Below are 18,626 nucleotides of genomic sequence, written 5' to 3'. Positions count from 1 at the left end.
ATTTTCTACGTAATCGTATTCAATAATAAAAAGTGAAATTATTTAATTTTTGTTTATTTTTTGTGTTTTTGTAGCCTCCGTAATGTTGGTCACAGACCGTGAATAAGTGGTGTGTGTATAGTGGTCAATCTTTTACCGGAGCTCAATGAAGACTAACCCTCATGAAATTATTACGTTAAGACCCAAAAAGATTGAAATTTGTGGAAGGTGGCGGCTGGTGGCGATGGTCGCTGGAAGTGATCAATAACAAAGCAGGTCGTGTACTTCGATGCCAAACGTTAAGGTGCGTAGCACTTACGCAGCCATACATAAGGTCGGTGGTGTTGGCACAAAGCAAAGTAAAGGTAAATCAAAAGAAATGGGTTGTTGTTGTATACATCCCATTTTTGTTGTTTTTGTTGTTGTTTTTTTTTTTGTAATTGGACATTGTTGCTTCTTACCATAACGCCAAAATATGTGACGCTTTGATTTTTTTGGTGTGCTAAAGACAATAAATCGAAAATTGTAAAAAAAGAAACATTTAATTAAGACATTGGCTGTCCAGTGCACAATGGGTTTAGAATGGACATTTTTGGTGTCAAGCGAAATTTTATAGAATATGTGAAATTTTCACAGAAAATTTGGTGTAAAGCGAAGTTTCATAGAAAATTTGGAATTTTCTTTGAAAATGTTGGTGTCAAGCGAATCGGCATAGAAAATTTGGTGTAAAGCGAATTTCCATAGAAAATTTGGTGTCAAGCGCATTGTGCATAAAACATTTGGTTTGAATTTTCATAGAAAATTTGTTGTCAAGCAAATTTTCATAGAAAATGTGGTGTCAAGGAAATTTTCATAGAAAATGTGGTGTAAAGCGAATTTTCATTGAAAATTGGTGTCAAACGAAGTGAATTTTCATAGAAAATTTCGGGTCAAGTGAATTTTCATAGAAAATTTGGTGTCAAGTGAATTTTCATAGAAAATTTGGTGTCAAGCAAGTTTTCATAGTAAATTTGGTGTCAAGTGAACTTACGTAGATAATTTCGGACCAAGTGAATTTTCATAGAAAATTTCGGGTCAAGTGAATTTTCATAGAAAATTTGGTGTCAAGCAAATTTTCATAGAAAATTTCGTGTCAAGCGAATTTTCATAGAAAATTTGGTGTCAAGCAAATTTTAATAGAAAATTTCGGGTCAAGTGAATTTTAATAGAAAATTTGGTGTCAAGCAAATTTTCATAGAAAATTTGGTGGCAAGCAAATTTTCATAGAAAATTTGGTGTCAAGTGAATTTTCATAGAACATTGGGGTCAATCGAAATTTCATAGAAAATTTTGGAGTCAAGAGAATTTTCATAGAAAATGTCGGTTCAAGTTAATTTTCATAGAAAATTTCGGGTCAAGTGAATTATCATAGAAAATGTCGGGTCAAGTTAATTTTCATAGAAAATTTCGGGTCAAGTGAATTTTCATAGAAAATTTCGGGTCAAGTGAATTTTCATAGACAATTTCGGGTCAAGTGAATTTTCATAGAAAATTTCGGGTCAAGTGAATTTTCATAGATAATTTCGGGTCAAGTGAATTTTCATAGACAATTTCGGGTCAAGTGAATTTTCATAGAAAATTTCGGGTCAAGTGAATTTTCATAGAAAATTTGGTGTGATGGTAATTTTCATAGAAAATTTGGTGTGATGGTAATTTTCATAGAAATTTTGGTGTCAAGCAAATTTTCATAGAAAATTTGGTGTCAAGCAAATATTCATAGAAAATTTGGTGTCAGGCAAATTTTCATAGAAAATTTGGTGTCAGGCAAATTTTCATAGAAAATTTGTTGTCAAGCAAATTTTCATAGAAAATTTGGTGTCAAGCAAATTTTCATAGAAAATTTGGTGTCAAGCAAATTTTCATAGAAAATTTGGTGTCAAGCTAATTTTCATAGAAAATTTGGTGTCATAGAAAATTTGGTGTCAAGCAAATTTTCATAGAAAAGTTGGTGTCAAGCGAATGTTCATAGAAAATTTGATGTCAAGCAAATTTTAATAGAAAATTTGGTGTCAAAAAAAATGTTAATAGAAAATTTGGTGTCAAGCAAATTTTCATAGAAAATTTGGTGTCAAGCAAATTTTCATAGAAAATTTGGTGTCAAGCAAATTTTCATAGAAAATTTGGTGTCAAGCAAATTTTCATAGAAAATTTGGTGTCATAGAAAATTTGATGTCAAGCAAATTTTAATAGAAAATTTGGTGTCAAAAAAAAATGTTAATAGAAAATTTGGTGTCAAGCAAATTTTCATAGAAAATTTGGTGTCAAGCAAATTTTCATAGAAAATTTGGTGTCAAGCAAATTTTCATAGAAAAGTTGGTGTCAAGCAAATTTTCATAGAAAAGTTGGTGTCAAGCGAATGTTCATAGAAAATTTGGTGTGAAGAGAATTTTCATAGAAAATTTGATGTCAAGCAAATTTTAATAGAAAATTTGGTGTCAAAAAAAATGTTAATAGAAAATTTGGTGTCAAGCAAATTTTCATAGAAAATTTGGTGTCAAGCAAATTTTCATAGAAAATTTGGTTTAAAGCGAATTTTCATTAAAAAAAATTGGCGTCAAACGAACTTTCATTGAAAATTGGTGTCAAACGAAGTGAATTTTCATAGAAAATTTCGGGTCAAGTGAATTTTCATAGAAAATTTGGTGTCAAGTGCATTTTCATAGAAAATTTGGTGTCAAGCAAGTTTTCATAGAAAATTTGGTGTCAAGTGAACTTTCGTAGATAATTTCGGGCCAAGTGAATTTTCATAGAAAATTTCGGGTCAAGTGAATTTTCATAGAAAATTTGGTGTCAAGCAAATTTTCATAGAAAATTTCGTGTCAAGCGAATTTTCATAGAAAATTTGGTGTCAAGCGAATTTTCATAGAAAATTTGGTGTCAAGCAAATTTTAATAGAAAATTTCGGGTCAAGTGAATTTTAATAGAAAATTTGGTGGCAAGCAAATTTTCATAGAAAATTTGGTGTCAAGTGAATTTTTATAGAACATTGGGGTCAATCGAAATTTCATAGAAAATTTTGGAGTCAAGAGAATTTTCATAGAAAATGTCGGTTCAAGTTAATTTTCATAGAAAATTTCGGGTCAAGTGAATTTTCATACACCCTCAAAAAAAATCGCTTCTTTAACATATGTTCCAAACATATTTTGCAGGAAGCACATATATTATTGCATACTGCCGAAACATTAATATGTTTGTTTTATGTGAACATATTATATGTTTGGAAGCATTTTGAGCCAAAAATATTATATGCTTGGAAGAATTTTTCCCAAAGACGATTGTGCTCATTGCCTAACATACTCGTAATTTTCACTTCCACGAAATTTTTTAGTTATTGGCACCTTTCTCTGTAATACAAATAATGTTGAAGAAATTATTCACTTTTATAAATTTTTTAAATTTTACCTTTCGCCTGCACGGAGAATCGAACCGAGGACCATACAGTTTGTAAGCCAACACACTATCCACTGGGCTACGTAGCTGTTATAGTCACCAGTAGATAATTATCGTTTTAAGTTACATTTATATAGCATAGTTTGCAGCGCCCACGAGCCCATGCAAACATAACAATATTTAACAGAAACATACATTTGTTTGCCACGTGGAGCAGTGGTTAGCATGTCTGCCTTGCATGCAAAGGGTCGTGGGTTCAATCCCTGCTCCGACCGAACATTTTTTTTTGTTTTTTTTTTTAATTTATACATTTATATTTATACTATATTAATTTTTTTAAATGAAACATCGAAATGTGCGTTATTAAAGATTTATAGTCAGTAACAGTGCTTGATATAAACGAAATTGAAAGATTTTTGGATAAAATAATATTTTATCCAAAAATCTTTCAATTTCGTTTATATCAAGCACTGTTACTTTTTATTGCAAAAATAACAATCTTGTAATAAAAAACTGTTTTTGTACAAAACTTTAAAATTTGGAAGGAATTCAAAAAGTAACAAAAGAAGAACGTGGAGTCGAGTATAAACATACATACATAATTTTATAATATAAACATAAATTTATTTAGGAGTGAACAATTTTTTACTAGCATTTAACACCATCGCTCTAAAATTCCTTTTATTTTTCTTTAATAATTCATTTTAAAGAGAATAAACTTTTTAAATTGTTTTAGCTGTAAAAGTCGAACTTAATGCCCGCTTTTATATTTGATGGTGTCCCTCAACTCCTCGTGGACTACTTTTTAATAAAGAGAAACTAAACTTTGTTTTTTTACATTTTACTGTGTAATTTTTCACTATTTCCTCCTTATTTCATTTTACCGTCCCAACTCTAAAAAGAGTATAGTGCCCTTTCGTTATTTTTATGAAGACCCCTGATTTCTTTTAACGAACCAAGAAAAAAATTGTGCCCATAATGCCAAAATGATAAACAAAACACATATCCACACTTACATAAAATGCTGCTCTCAAGGCGAAAACATAAGCTGTTTGTTTTTCAAATGTCTATTCTCTTGGTTCAGAATGTATATTCTCTTTATTCAAATTAAATAATATTTAGACTTAAACATATCAAATTTTTGGCCTTATCATAAAACAGTTTTCCGAAACAACATACAAGCGGTTTCACAGAAATTGTTCTCTTTTGACTCTTTTGCTGTGTTATATTGATATCTTTCGTCAACTCTCCCGGTTTCCATCTCTATTTCTCTCTATACTCTCTCTGTCGCTTTGAATAAAATATCACAACATATGTATGTTTAGTTGAAATTTGTAAATTTATATATGTTTGTATTCACACATATGATTTTTATGAAACATTCATGCCCCAAACATAATATATTCTAACATATTAACATAGATGTCCCAAACATTTAGTGTTAGTTTAGGAAAATTACATGTTCGCACTTAAATATATTGTGGTTTAAAATCGTGCCCGAAACACATTTTGTTTATATCGGAACATATGAAAAACATATTTTTCTAACAGTGTAGAAAATTTCGGGTCAAGTGAATTTTCATAGACAATTTCGGGTTAAGTGAATTTTCATTGAAAATTTCGGGTCAAGTGAATTTTCATAGACAATTTCGGGTCAAGTGAATTTTCATAGACAATTTCGGGTCAAGTGAATTTTCATAGAAAATTTCGGGTCAAGTGAATTTTCATAGAAAATTTGGTGTGATGGTAATTTTCATAGAAAATTTGGTGTGATGGTAATTTTCATAGAAATTTTGGTGTCAAGCAAATTTTCATAGAAAATTTGGTGTCAAGCAAATTTTCATAGAAAATTTGGTGTCAAGCAAATTTTCATAGAAAATTTGGTGTCAAGCAAATTTTCATAGAAAATTTGGTCTCAGGCAAATTTTCATAGAAAATTTGTTGACAAGCAAATTTTCATAGAAAATTTGGTGTCAAGCAAATTTTCATAGAAAATTTGGTGTCATAGAAAATTTGGTGTCAAGCAAATTTTCATAGAAAAGTTGGTGTCAAGCGAATGTTCATAGAAAATTTGGTGTGAAGCGAATTTTCATAGAAAATTTGATGTCAAGCAAATTTTAATAGAAAATTTGGTGTCAAAAAAAATGTTAATAGAAAATTTGGTGTCAAGCAAATTTTCATAGAAAATTTGGTGTCAAGCTAATTTTCATAGAAAATTTGGTGTCAAGCTAATTTTCATAGAAAATTTGGTGTCAAGCTAATTTTCATAGAAAATTTGGTGTCAGGCTAATTTTCATAGAAAATTTCGGGTCAAGCTAATTTTCATAGAAAATTTGGTGTCAAGCTAATTTTCATAGAAAATTTGGTGTAAAGCGAATTTTCATAAAAAATTGGTGTCAAACTTATTTTCATTGATAATTTGGTTTCAAGCCAATTTGCAAAGAAAATTTGGTGTCAATGCAATTTTCATAAAAAAATTTGGTGTCAAACGAATTTTCATCGAAAATATGGTGTCAAAGAAATTTTCATAAAAAATTTGGTGTCAAGCGAATTTTCATAGAAAATTTGGTGTCAAGCAAATTTTCATATAAAATTTAGTGTCAAACAAATTTTCATAGAAAATTTGGTGTCAAGCTAAATTTCATAGAAAATTTCGGGTCACGCGAATTTTCAAAGAAAATTTTATGTCACGCGAATTTTCAACGAAAATTTTATGTCAAGCGAATTTTCATAGATAATTTCGTCTCAGGCGAATTTTCATAGAAAATTTGGTGTCATGGGAATTTTCATAGAAAATTTGATGTCAAGCAAATTTTCTAGAAAATTTGGTGTCATGGCAATTTTTATACAAAATTTGGTGTCATGGGAATTTTCATAGAAAATTTGGTGTCATGGGAATTTTCATAGAAAATTTGGTGTCATGCGAATTTTCATAGAAAATTTGGTGTCATGCGAATTTTCATAGAAAATTTGATGTCAAGCAAATTTCCATAGAAAATTTGGTGGCAAGCAAATTTTCTAGAAAATTTGGTGTCAAGCAATTAACACAAAAATTTTCATGAAAATCATCATAACAACGAATTTTGTTATTCTTCTTCTCTTCGAATTTTCATAAAAAAAATGGTGTAAAGCGAATTTTAATATAAAATTTGTTGTTACGAGAATTTTTGATAAACAATTTGCTGTTAGGGAAATTTTCATAGAAAATATTTTTTTAGGAGAATTTTCGTAAAACAAATTGGTGTTGAGTGAATTTTCGTAGGAAATTTGCTGTTAGGGAAATTTTCATAGAAAATTTGTTGTTTGAGGAATTTTCATAGAAAATTTGGTGCACAAGCGAAAATTTGTTGTTTGAGGAATTTGTATAGAAAATTTGTTTTTAGGGGAATTTTTATAGAAAATTTGTAGTTAAGATAATTTTCATAAAAAATTGGCGTAAATTGGCGATTGTTTATAGAAAATTTGTTAGGAAAATTTTTCTTGGAAAAATTTTTGTTAGAGTTATTTTCGTAAAAAAATTGCTTTTAGGGAATTTTCGTAGAAATTCGCAGTTGCACAGAAAATTTGTTGTTAGGGAAATTTTCATGGAAAATTTGTTGTTTGTGAAATTTTCATGGAAAAGTCTTTTTCATGGAAGTCTTTTTTCTTTTTGGGAACCTCATGGAAAATTTAGTGGTAGAGGAATTTCATAAAAAACTTGGTTCCAAACGAAAGTTTCATAGAGAGTAGACAAATTTACCCCACTGTGCACTAGGTCAACTCTTTCGATGTTGTCCAATAATATTTTGATTTTGATATTTCGTTATCATTTAAAATATTTCGCTCGATAGTTTTGTTTATTATTACCAAACAACACTGCTTTTCTGTGCTCACAGAGCTGTTGTTGTTTATTGACTGCTTCTGGTTTCTTTTGCCAAATGAAATTGAAAACCTGCTTTAATGCATTTCTTTTGGAGCCCTATGCATGAGATCTCTTGAATGAAATGTTTGCTGTTGGCAGTCTCATGGACTTGTTCCGTTCGATTATTTATGACTTGGATGGTGTTAATAGCTTTTACCTAAATTGCGGTTTGGCTTGGAACAGCTGATCGATTAATGATCACTAAAATGAGTTGGCAGATAGATTTGATAAGAAAGTAGAATTTTGTAGTAGTTTCACAATTAAGACATTTTTGCATTATAAAAATTGTTATTTATTGATATATGGGAATAAACTTTCATAGAAAAGGGGCACCACATATTCATCATAAAAATTACTTGGAACAATAATACATGATACTGTTCGTTTGTGAGTGAAATGATTTGTATTCAGTGAAGTGTTTATAGAGTGCAGCAAGTTTTGGCACTGTATAATAATTTAATAAATATTTGCACTTTATTTGTATTCATTGAATGGACTATTGTGATTGATTTATTGTTTAGTAAAAATAATTTTAATGAATTGCCGAGAAAATCAAACGATATAAAAATGTAATTAACCCGATTTAATTTTGATGAAATAATATTCGTAAGTACTAACCCTCTCACCATCAAGTGGAGAGGCTATCAAGATACAAATTAGTGCAAAATGTTTAATTACAGCAATGAAACTAGGGAGATTCTTTATATTATTTCGGTGACCATAGCCGTAGTGAATTGGGTAGAGCTGACAATAAAATTGCAAGAAAACTAATTTTTTTCTAAAAAAATCATACCCGCCACTTGCATTTTAAAAATCGACAAAACAATCGGCAATGTCAATAATTTTAAAATAAAACCTATTTTTGGGTTAAAAACAAATCAAAAGTATTTATTTCATATCAATAGCAGAAAATTATTCTTTTATATTTTATCAGAAATTATGTCTGTATGTGGTTATTTCTTGTGCTAGAAATATATTATAATTTATGAATGTTTATATTACACATACTGAGTAAGTCATTGTCAATTTTGGTATTATATTATTTAATTCAATATTTTCAAAAATTTCCTTAAAACTTTAAAAGTCTAACTCCCCAAACCTGAGCCAAAAGATTGCCTTTCGTTTTCAAAACTAAAAGTGGGAAATACTTTAAAAATATCTAACGGACATAATAAATCGGAAAATCGGCATTTTCTACGTTTTTAGTAAAAAATTGGCAAAATGCCTATAAATTAACCCTTTCACTACAGAATTAAATCTAATGTTAAAAACTTTAAATTTTCCTCTGTTTCTACTTGTAAAGGGTGATTCTTTTGAGGTTAGGATTTTCATGCATTAGTATTTGACAGATCACGTGGGATTTCAGACATGGTGTCAAAGAGAAAGATGCTCAGTATGCTTTGACATTTCATCATGAATAGACTTACTAACGAGCCACAACGTCGAATTTTCAGTGAATGGGCCCTAGAAAAGTTGGCAGAAAATCCGCTTTTTTATCGACAAATTTTGTTCAGCGATGAGGCTCATTTCTGGTTGAATGGCTACGTAAATAAGCAAAATTGCCGCATTTGGAGTGAAGAGCAACCAGAAGCCGTTCAAGAACTGCCCATGCATCCCGAAAAATGCACTGTTTGGTGTGGTTTGTACGCTGGTGGAATCATTGGACCGTATTTTTTCAAAGATGCTGTTGGACGCAACGTTACGGTGAATGGCGATCGCTATCGTTCGATGCTAACAAACTTTTTGTTGCCAAAAATGGAAGAACTGAACTTGGTTGACATGTGGTTTCAACAAGATGGCGCTACATGCCACACAGCTCGCGATTCTATGGCCATTTTGAGGGAAAACTTCGGAGAACAATTCATCTCAAGAAATGGACCGGTAAGTTGGCCACCAAGATCATGCGATTTGACGCCTTTAGACTATTTTTTGTGGGGCTACGTCAAGTCTAAAGTCTACAGAAATAAGCCAGCAACTATTCCAGCTTTGGAAGACAGCATTTCCGATGAAAATCGGGCTATTCCGGCCGAAATGCTCGAAAAAGTTGCCCAAAATTGGACTTTCCGAATGGACCACCTAAGACGCAGCCGCGGTCAACATTTAAATGAAATTATCTTCAAAAAGTAAATGTCATGGACCAATCTAACGTTTCAAATAAAGAACCGATGAGATTTTGCAAATTTTATGCGTTTTTTTTTAAAAAAAAGTTATCAAGCTCTTAACAAATCACCCTTTACTAACAGCATATAGAAAAAATATTGCAATTTGGAAGGCCTACCTCAATTATTTATAAAGCTATATGTGTTTGTTCTGAAGACTCTCTCTCCTCGGTAGTGGATATCGGTAGTGAAAGGGTTAATAAAATTGGTAGCCCTGCTACTCAACCATCTCGTTTAGAGATTTGGGACAGTGAAAGCATAAAGAAAAAAAATTGCTTCTAGATAGACAGTTTGAGAAAAAAAATTATCCCAAATTAACCTACAAAATTGAACGATTTTTATACCCTCCACCATAGGATGGGGTGGTGGAGGGTTTAAAAATCAGGACGAGATAGACACATGCTGCATTTGGCAAAATTACTCAAGACCGACTCATAACAGGTTGGCTGATAAGTACCCGGTCTGACATATAGATGGCGTCGCTAATATTAAATGCATATTATTTTTATACCCTCCACCATAGGATGGATGCTCTAAGACCCCATAAAGTATATATATTCTGGGTCGTGGTGAAATTTTGAGTCGATCTGAGCATGTCCGTCCGTCCGTCTGTTGAAATCACGCAAACTTCCGAACGAAACAAGCTATCGACTTGAAACTTGGTACAAGTAGTTGTTATTGATGTAGGTCGGATGGTATTGCAAATGGGTCATATCGGTCCACTTTTACGTATAGCCCCCATATAAACGGACCCCCAAATTTGGCTTGCGAGGCCTCTAAGGGAAGCAAATTTCATCCGATCCGGCTGAAATTTGGTACATGGTGTTAGTATATGGTCTCTAACAACCGTGCAAAAATTGGTCCACATCGGTCAATAATTATATATAGCCCCCATATAAACCGATCCCCCGATTTGGCTTTCGAGGCCTCAAAGAGAAGCGAATTTCATCCGATCCGGCTGAAATTTGGTACATGGTGTTAGTATATGGTCTCTAACAACCATACAAAAATTGGTCCACATCGGTCCATAATTATATATAGCCCCCATATAAACCGATCACCAGATTTGACCTCCGGAGCCTCTTGGAGGACCAAAATTTATCTGATTCAGTTGAAATTTGGTACGTGGTGTTAATATATGGCCTCAAACTCCCATGAAAAAATTGGTTGAAGTCGGGCCATAATTATATATAGCCCCCATATAAACCGATCCCCAGATTTGGCCTCCGGAGCCCCTTGGAAGAGCAAAATTCAACCGATTCTGTTGAAATTTGGTACGTGATGTTAGTATATGGTATCCAACAACCATGGAGGAATTGGTTCATATCAGTCCATAATTATATATAGCCTCCATATAAACCGATCCCCAGATTTGACCTCCGGTGCCTTTTGGAGAAGCAAAATTCATCGGATCTGGTTTAAATTTGGTACGTGGTGGTAGTATATGATATTTAACAATCATGCCAAAAGTGGTCCATATCAGTCCGTAATCAAATATAGTCCCCATATAAACCGATCCCGAGATTTGGATTTTGGAGCCACTTGGAGGAGCAAATTTCATCCGAGTCAGTTGAAATTTGGTACATTGTGCTAGTATATGACCGTTAACAACCATGTCTAACTAGGTCGATATCGGTCTATAGTTATATATAGCCCTCAGATAAATCGATCCGCAATCACACACAAATTGGTCCATATAAAGTTCATAATTTTATGTAGTCCTCATATAAGCGACCCCCATTTTTCAATTCTGGATCTCTACGTACCATGCAAAAGTCCATATCGATTCGTAATTATTTGTAGACTTACCTTTTTTGTCTAATATATTTCACGTATGGACTAACTCACAATTTAGAAAACGATGTTAAGGAGTTTTAAGATAACACAACCCAGTAATTCCATTGTAGATGACAGTCTTTAGTAGAAGTTTCTACGGAGGGTACATAAGATTCGGCCTGGCCGAACTTACGGCCGTATATACTTGTTTTAATTAATAAAAGCTTAAACTTTTGAATCAATCACAATCATTCTTCTGCACAACACCCTATTGACACTTAGAAACTTATATTTCAGCATAAAGTCACTCAATATAAAACAAAACATTGATAATTAATTAGCACTTTATCATATTGTTTTTGCTTGGATATACATGTCCCCAATATTTCATATTGGTGATACCGTTTCGACAGTAGTGTTTCTTCAACGAGAAAAAAAATAAATCAATAAATTATGTAATATTTTTGTGAATTCCTTTGATCTCAAAAAAGATTCACATGGTAAACAAAAATTTAAGATTTAAATACATATTTTGCTTTTACTTTCGCTAAAATATTCATGGAAACTTCGTACGGTCAATATGTTAATTAAAGTAGCTCTGTTGACACCGCCGCCTCCAATCAGTAAGGGGGAAGGTAAACATGTGCTGTAGTAATAAGTGGTGTTGTGTTGGCATACAGATACTACCATTATTCATGGAAACTTCCAATGCTTTTGGGTGTTGGGTATAAACCGTAAATAAATTAATCTCTTTGTTACATTTAAATATCAGTTGGCCCTTATTCACTCGTCTACTTACACATTGTCATATAGGTCAGGCCAATTTACATAAAATTTCAAAATGCAATTTTTCGAGAAACTTCAAAATGCGGAAAAAGTAATTTTTCCAATGGCTACATAGCTCAATCTGTGTGTTGTATTGAAAAATATTTAAAAAGAAATATTTTGTTTTTAATTATTAAATTTGCTTCTGCCAAAATTTCTATGAATTTTTAGGCTAAAGCTACATTCGGACGGATTATTTGACTCAATGGCAGTGATTGATGCGGCAGTGGTTTGGGTTTATGTTTCATCCGAGTATTGAACATCATCAACAAAAGACACAAATGTAGTTTATATCGCAAACTTGTATCCAGAAATAGTCCCGATTTAGATCATCACCACTGAATGATGTTTGAACATATCAAAGCAATTTGCAAGTCATGGGTCGGGTTACCATAAAGGTTCACGCTTTTGATCTAGTGATCGTAGAAATTTTGTTGCTATTCTCACCACCATAGAATGGCGGTATAATAAAATTACACATCGAAATATCGATTTCCGATTATATAAATTATATTTATATAAGTATATATTATTATTGTGAGTGTGCGTTCATACCTTTAATATAAACCGGACCTAATTTTATTCGATTTGCTTGAAATTTGAAATGAAGGCAATTTGGACACAGTTGCTAAATTTGGTAGAATTATAGAAGCTTTTTTACTGTTTGGTAGATTGTTAGAATTCTTGAAGTTTTGGTAGATTTTGCAAAATATTCCTCTCCAAATAAGAGGTACAGTGAAACCTCTGAAGGTGGACACTCACGGTCGCTAAAATTTTGTCCAGATATGAGAGGTTAATTTTAATGTGTTAATATAGCAAACGTCCCCAGACAACTGCCCCTATTTGGGAGGTGTCCGGTTTTCAGAGTGTCCAAGTTTGAGAGGTTTCACTGTATAGCAAACGTCCTCAGACAACTGCCCACATTTGGGAGGTGTCCGGTTTTCAGAGTGTTTAAGTTTGAGAGGTTTGCTGTACTTCAATTTTCTATAGAAATACAATTTTGCGAACATTTTCTACATAAATACAATTTTAAGAAAGTATTCTATAGAAATACAATTTTTATACCCTCCACCATAGGATGGGGGTATATTAACTTTGTCATTCCGTTTGTAACACATCGAAATATTGCTCTAAGACCCTATAAAGTATATATATTCTGGGTCGTGGTGAAATTCTGAGTCGATCTAAGCATGTCCGTCCGTCCGTCCGTCTGTCCGTCCGTCCGTCTGTCCGGCTGTCCGTCCGTCTGTGGAAATCACGCTAACTTCCGAACGAAACAAGCTATAGACTCAAAACTTGGCACAAGTAGTTGTTATTGATGTAGGTCGGATGGTATTGAAAATGGGCCATATCGGACCACGTTTACGTATAGCCCCCATATAAACCGATCCCCAAATTTGGCTTGGGGAGCCTCCCGGAGCATCAAAATTCATCCGATCCGGTAAAAATTGGTCCATATCGGTCCATAATTATATATAGCCCCCATATAAACCGATCCCCAGATTTGACCTCCGGAGCCTCTTGGAGGGGCAAAAATCATCCGATCCGATTGAAATTTGGTACCTGATGTTAGTATATGGTCTCTAACAACCATGCAAAAATTGGTCCATATCGGTCCATAATTATATATAGCCCCCATATAAACCGATCCCCAGATTTGACCTCCGGAGACTTTTGGAGGGGCAAAATTCATCCGATCCGGTTGAAATTTGGTACCTGATGTTAGTATACGGCCTCTAACAACCATGCAAAAATTGGTCCATATCGGTCCATAATTATATATAGCTCCCATATAAACCGATCCCCAGATTTGACCACCGGAGCCTCTTGGAGGAGCAAAATTCATCCGATCCCGTTGAAATTTAGTACGTGGTGTTAGTATACGGTTTTTAACAACCATGCAAAAATTGGTCCATATCGGTCCATAATTATATATAGCCCCCATATAAACCGATCCTCAGATTTGACCTCCGGAGCCTTTTGGAGGGGCAAAATTCATCCGATCCGGTTGAAATTTGGTACCTGATGTTAGTTTATGGCCTCTAATAACCATGCAAAAATTGGTCCATATCGGTCCATAATTATATATAGTTCCCATATAAACCGTCCCCAGATTTGACGTCCGGAACCTCTTGGAGGAGCAAAAGTCATCCGATACGGTTGAAATTTGGTACATTTTGTCAATATATGGCCTCTAACAGCCATGTAAAAATTGGTCCATATCGGTCTTTAGTTATATATAGCCGATGACTTATTACACAAAAATTGGTCCATATCGCCAAAAATAATCAACCAAAACTTTATTTCCATAGAAAATTTTGTCAAATTTTATTACTATAGAAAGTTTTGTCAAAATTTCATTTCTATAGAAAGTTTTGTCAAAAGTTTATTTCTATACAAATGTTTGTCAAAATTTTATTTCCATAGAAAATTTTGTCAAAATTTTATTTCTATAGAAAATTTTGTAATCTACCAAAACTTTATTTCCATAGAAAACTTTGTCAAATTTTATTACTATAGAAAGTTTTGTTAAAATTTCATTTCTATAGAAAGTTTTGTTAAAATTTCATTTCTATAGAAAGTTTTCTCAAAAGTTTATTTCTATAGAAATGTTTGTTAAAATTTCATTTCTATAGAAAGTTTATTTCTATAGAAATGTTTGTCAAAATTTTATTTCTATAGAAAATTTTGTAAAAAATTTATTTCTGTAGAAAATTTTGTCAACATTTTATTTCTATAGAAATTTTTGTCAAAATTGTATTGCTATAGAAAATTTTGTCAACATTTTACTTCCATAGAAAATTTTGTCAACATTTTATTTCTATAGAAAATTTTGTCAAGTTTTTATTTCTATAGAAAATTTTGTCAAATTTTTATTTCTATAGAAAATTTTGTCAAGGTTTCATTTCTATAGAAAATTTTGTCAAGGTTTCATTTCTATAGAAAATTTTGTCAAAATTTTATTTCTATAGAAAATTTTGTCAAACTAGATTATATACGTATTTAATCGGCCTTTTTTTGTTTAATATATACCCCGTATGGGCTAACGTACAATTTAGAAGACAGTGTTAAAAAGTTTTACGATACCTTGCCATCGGCAAGTGTTATCGCAACCCAAGTAATTCGATTGTGGATGACAGCCTTTAGTAGAAGTTCCTACGCAATCCATGGTGGAGGGTACATAAGATTCGGCCTGGCCGAACATACGGCCGTATATACTTGTTAGATTTTTTTTTATAGAAATAAAATTTTGACAAAATCTTCTATAGAAGTTAAAATATTAACAAAATGTTCCATAGAATTTAAAATTTTGACAAAATTTTCCATAGAATTTAATATTTTGACAAAATGTTCCATAAAAGTTAACACTTGGATAAGTTACAATTTTTACGTCTACAGAAAATCTATAGAAGTTAAAATTTTCATACATTTTTTTATAGAAATAAAATTTGGAGAAAATTTTCAATAGAAATAAAAGTTGGAGAAAATTTTCAATAGAATTGAAATTTTGAGAAAATTTGCTATAGAAATAAACTTTTGATAAAATTTTATATAGAAATAAAATTTTTCTATAGAAATAAAATTTTAAGAAAATTTTCTAGAGAAACAAAATTTGACAAAATTAGAAAAAAATTGACAAAATTTTCTGCAGAAATGAAATTTGACAAAATGTTCTATCTTCTTCTTCTTTATTGCATATTCAATATTCGAATGTTGGCGACCATATTAAATTTCATGTAGAGTTTCCTTTTTATATATTATGACAAAACAAGAAAAATAATTCTCTGTTTCTACACACAAAAAACGAAACTCGCGGATTCAATTATTTTTTTTAATTGAAATGTCTTCAATCACGAAAATGATAGTATCAATCACCCATTTTGATTGAAAACCAACACGATTTTCAATTACAAATTTTATTGACTTTTGTCACGGATTCAATTAATTGTGTGATTGAATCAATTAAAAACGTGATTGATTTTTAACATAAAATTCAATCACAGTTTTAATTTAATCAATTAAAATTGTAATTAATTTCCCGACAAAAATCAATCAACTATTTGATTTATTCAATTAAATAATTAATTGAAATTGGCTATAAATTTCAATCAAAAAATTTATATATTGCGACCCCAAAATCGTATTTTGTTTTATTTGAAATAAAAGAAAATATGTCTTTCTTACAAAACATATTTAATATTTTATTATTTTTTGAATTATGCAATAGACAAATAAATTTGGTTCTTGTCATTTGTGTTTTGTTCTAACATAACTTACACATACAATTACTATCAATAACAACTATAGTGTGAAAAAATAAACTATAAAAATCATTATCTTCCTTATCATAATAACCATGTCAGCATGTTCCTTCTAATATGTAGATGCGCCTAGATTTCCAATAAATCAGCAGCCTGTAAGCTAAATTAGATTTTCTGAAACTAAACAGAATAATTCGAATTTAATTTTGTTCAATTAAAAGTTAATTTTGTTAAGCATTACCTGCATTGAATATCTAGATCCAGGTTGCATATTTATAATCTGGTCACACATAGAAAATCTAAATTTTATTTCTATGGAAAATTTCGCCAAAATTTTATTTCTATGGAAAATTTCGCTAAAATTTTATTTCCATGGAAAATTTTGTCAAAATTTTATATCTATAGAAAATTTTGTCAAAATTTTATTTCTATAGAAAATTTTGTCAAAATTTTATTTCTATAGAAAATTTTGTCAAAATTTTAGTTCTATAGAAAATTTTGTCAAAATATTATTTCTATAAAAAATTTTGTTTCTATGGAAAATTTTGTCAAAATTTTATTTCTATAGAAAATTTTGTCAAAATTTTAGTTCTATAGAAAATTTTATTTCTATAGAAAATTTTGTCAAAATGTTATATCTATAGAAAATTTTGTCAAAATTTTGTTTCTATAGAAAATTTTGTCAAAGTGTTATTTCTATAGAAAATTTTGTCAAAATTTTGTGTCTATAGAAAATTTTGTCAAAATTTTATTTCTATAGAAAATTTTGTCAAAATTTTATTTCTATAGAAAATTTTGTCAAAATTTTATTTCTATAGAAAATTTTGTCAAAATTTTATTTCCATTGAAAATTTTGTCAATATTTTATTTCTGTTGAAAATTTGGCAAAATTTTATTTCTATTGAAAATTGTGTCGAAATTTTATTTTTGTAGAGAATTTCCTCAAAATTGTATTTCTATAAAAATTTTGTCAAAATTGTATTTCTATAAAAATTTTGTCAAATTTTATTTCTATTGAAAATTTTGTCAAAATTTTATTCCTATAGACTATTTTGTCAAAATTTTACTTCTTAGAAAATTTTGTCGAAATTTTATTTCTATAGAAAATTTTGTCAAAATTTTATTTCTATAGAAAATTTTGTCAAAATGTTATTTCTATAAAAAATTTTGTCAAAATTTTGTTTCTATGGAAAATTTTGTCAAAATTTTATTTCTATAGAAAATTTTGTCAAAATTTTAGTTCTATATAAAATTTTATTTCTATAGAAATGTTTGGCAAAATGTTATTTCTATAGAAAATTTTGTCAAAATTTTATTTCTATAGAAAATTTTGCCAAAATTTTATTTCTATAGAAAATTTTGTCAAAATTTTATTTCTATTGAAAATTTTGTCAAAATTTTATTTCTATTGAAAATTTTGTCAAAATTTTATTTCTATAGAAAATATTTGTCAAAATTTTATTTCTATAGAAAATTTTGTCAAAATTTTATTTCTATAGAAAATTTTGTCAAAATTTTATTTCTATAGAAAATTTTGTCAAAATTTTATTTCTATAGAAAATTTTGTCAAAATTTTATTTCTATAGAAAATTTTGTCAAAATTTTATTTCTATAGAAAATTTTCTCAAAATGTTATTTCTATAGAAAATTTTTTTCAAAATTTTATTTCTATAGAAAATTTTGTCAAAATTTTATTTCTATGGTAAATTTTGTCAAAACTTTATTTCTATGGTAAATTTTGTCAAAATTTTATTTCAATTAAAAGTTAATTTTGTTAAGCATTACCTGCATTGAATATCAAGTTCCAGGTTGCATATTTATAATCTAGTCAAACATAGAAAATCTAAATTTTATGTCTCTAGAAAATTTTGTAAAAATGTTATTTCTATAAAAAATTTTGTCAAAATTTTGTTTCTATAGAAAATTTTGTCAAAATTTTATTTCTGTTGAAAATGTGGCAAAATTGTATTTCTATTGAAAATTGTATAAAAATCTTGTTTCTATAGAAAATTTTGTCAAAATTTTATTTCTATAGAAAATTTTGTCAAAATGTTATTTCTATAGAAAATGTTGTCCAAATTTTATTTCTATAGAAAATTTTGTCAAAATATTATTTCTATAGAAAATTTTGTCAATATTTTATTTCTATAGAAAATTTTGTCAAAATGTTATTTCTACAGAAAATGTTGTCCAAATCTTATTTCTATAGAAAATTTTGTCAAAATTTTATTTCTATAGAAAATTTTGTCAATATTTTATTTCTATAGATCATTTTGTCAAAATTTTATTTCTATA

At 30.0% G+C, this 18,626-nt stretch overlaps 1 long non-coding RNA gene across 1 annotated transcript in view; it reads left to right on the top strand.

Moving 5' to 3' along the window:
• The window catches only part of LOC142224427 (uncharacterized), a 423,478-nt gene that overhangs the window by 285,172 nt on the left and 119,680 nt on the right, over positions 1 to 18,626 (top strand). Inside the window, exon 4 of the long non-coding RNA XR_012719156.1 lies at positions 75 to 344. This is a non-coding gene — a long non-coding RNA (uncharacterized LOC142224427). The remainder of the gene's footprint in view (positions 1 to 74; positions 345 to 18,626) is intronic.

This window comes from Haematobia irritans, chromosome 2 (genome assembly GCF_050003625.1).
Source record: "Haematobia irritans isolate KBUSLIRL chromosome 2, ASM5000362v1, whole genome shotgun sequence".
NCBI classification, from domain to species: Eukaryota; Metazoa; Arthropoda; class Insecta; order Diptera; family Muscidae; genus Haematobia; species Haematobia irritans.
Note: the sequence above shows the minus strand (reverse complement) of the source record. Positions and strands in the feature narration are given on the sequence as shown.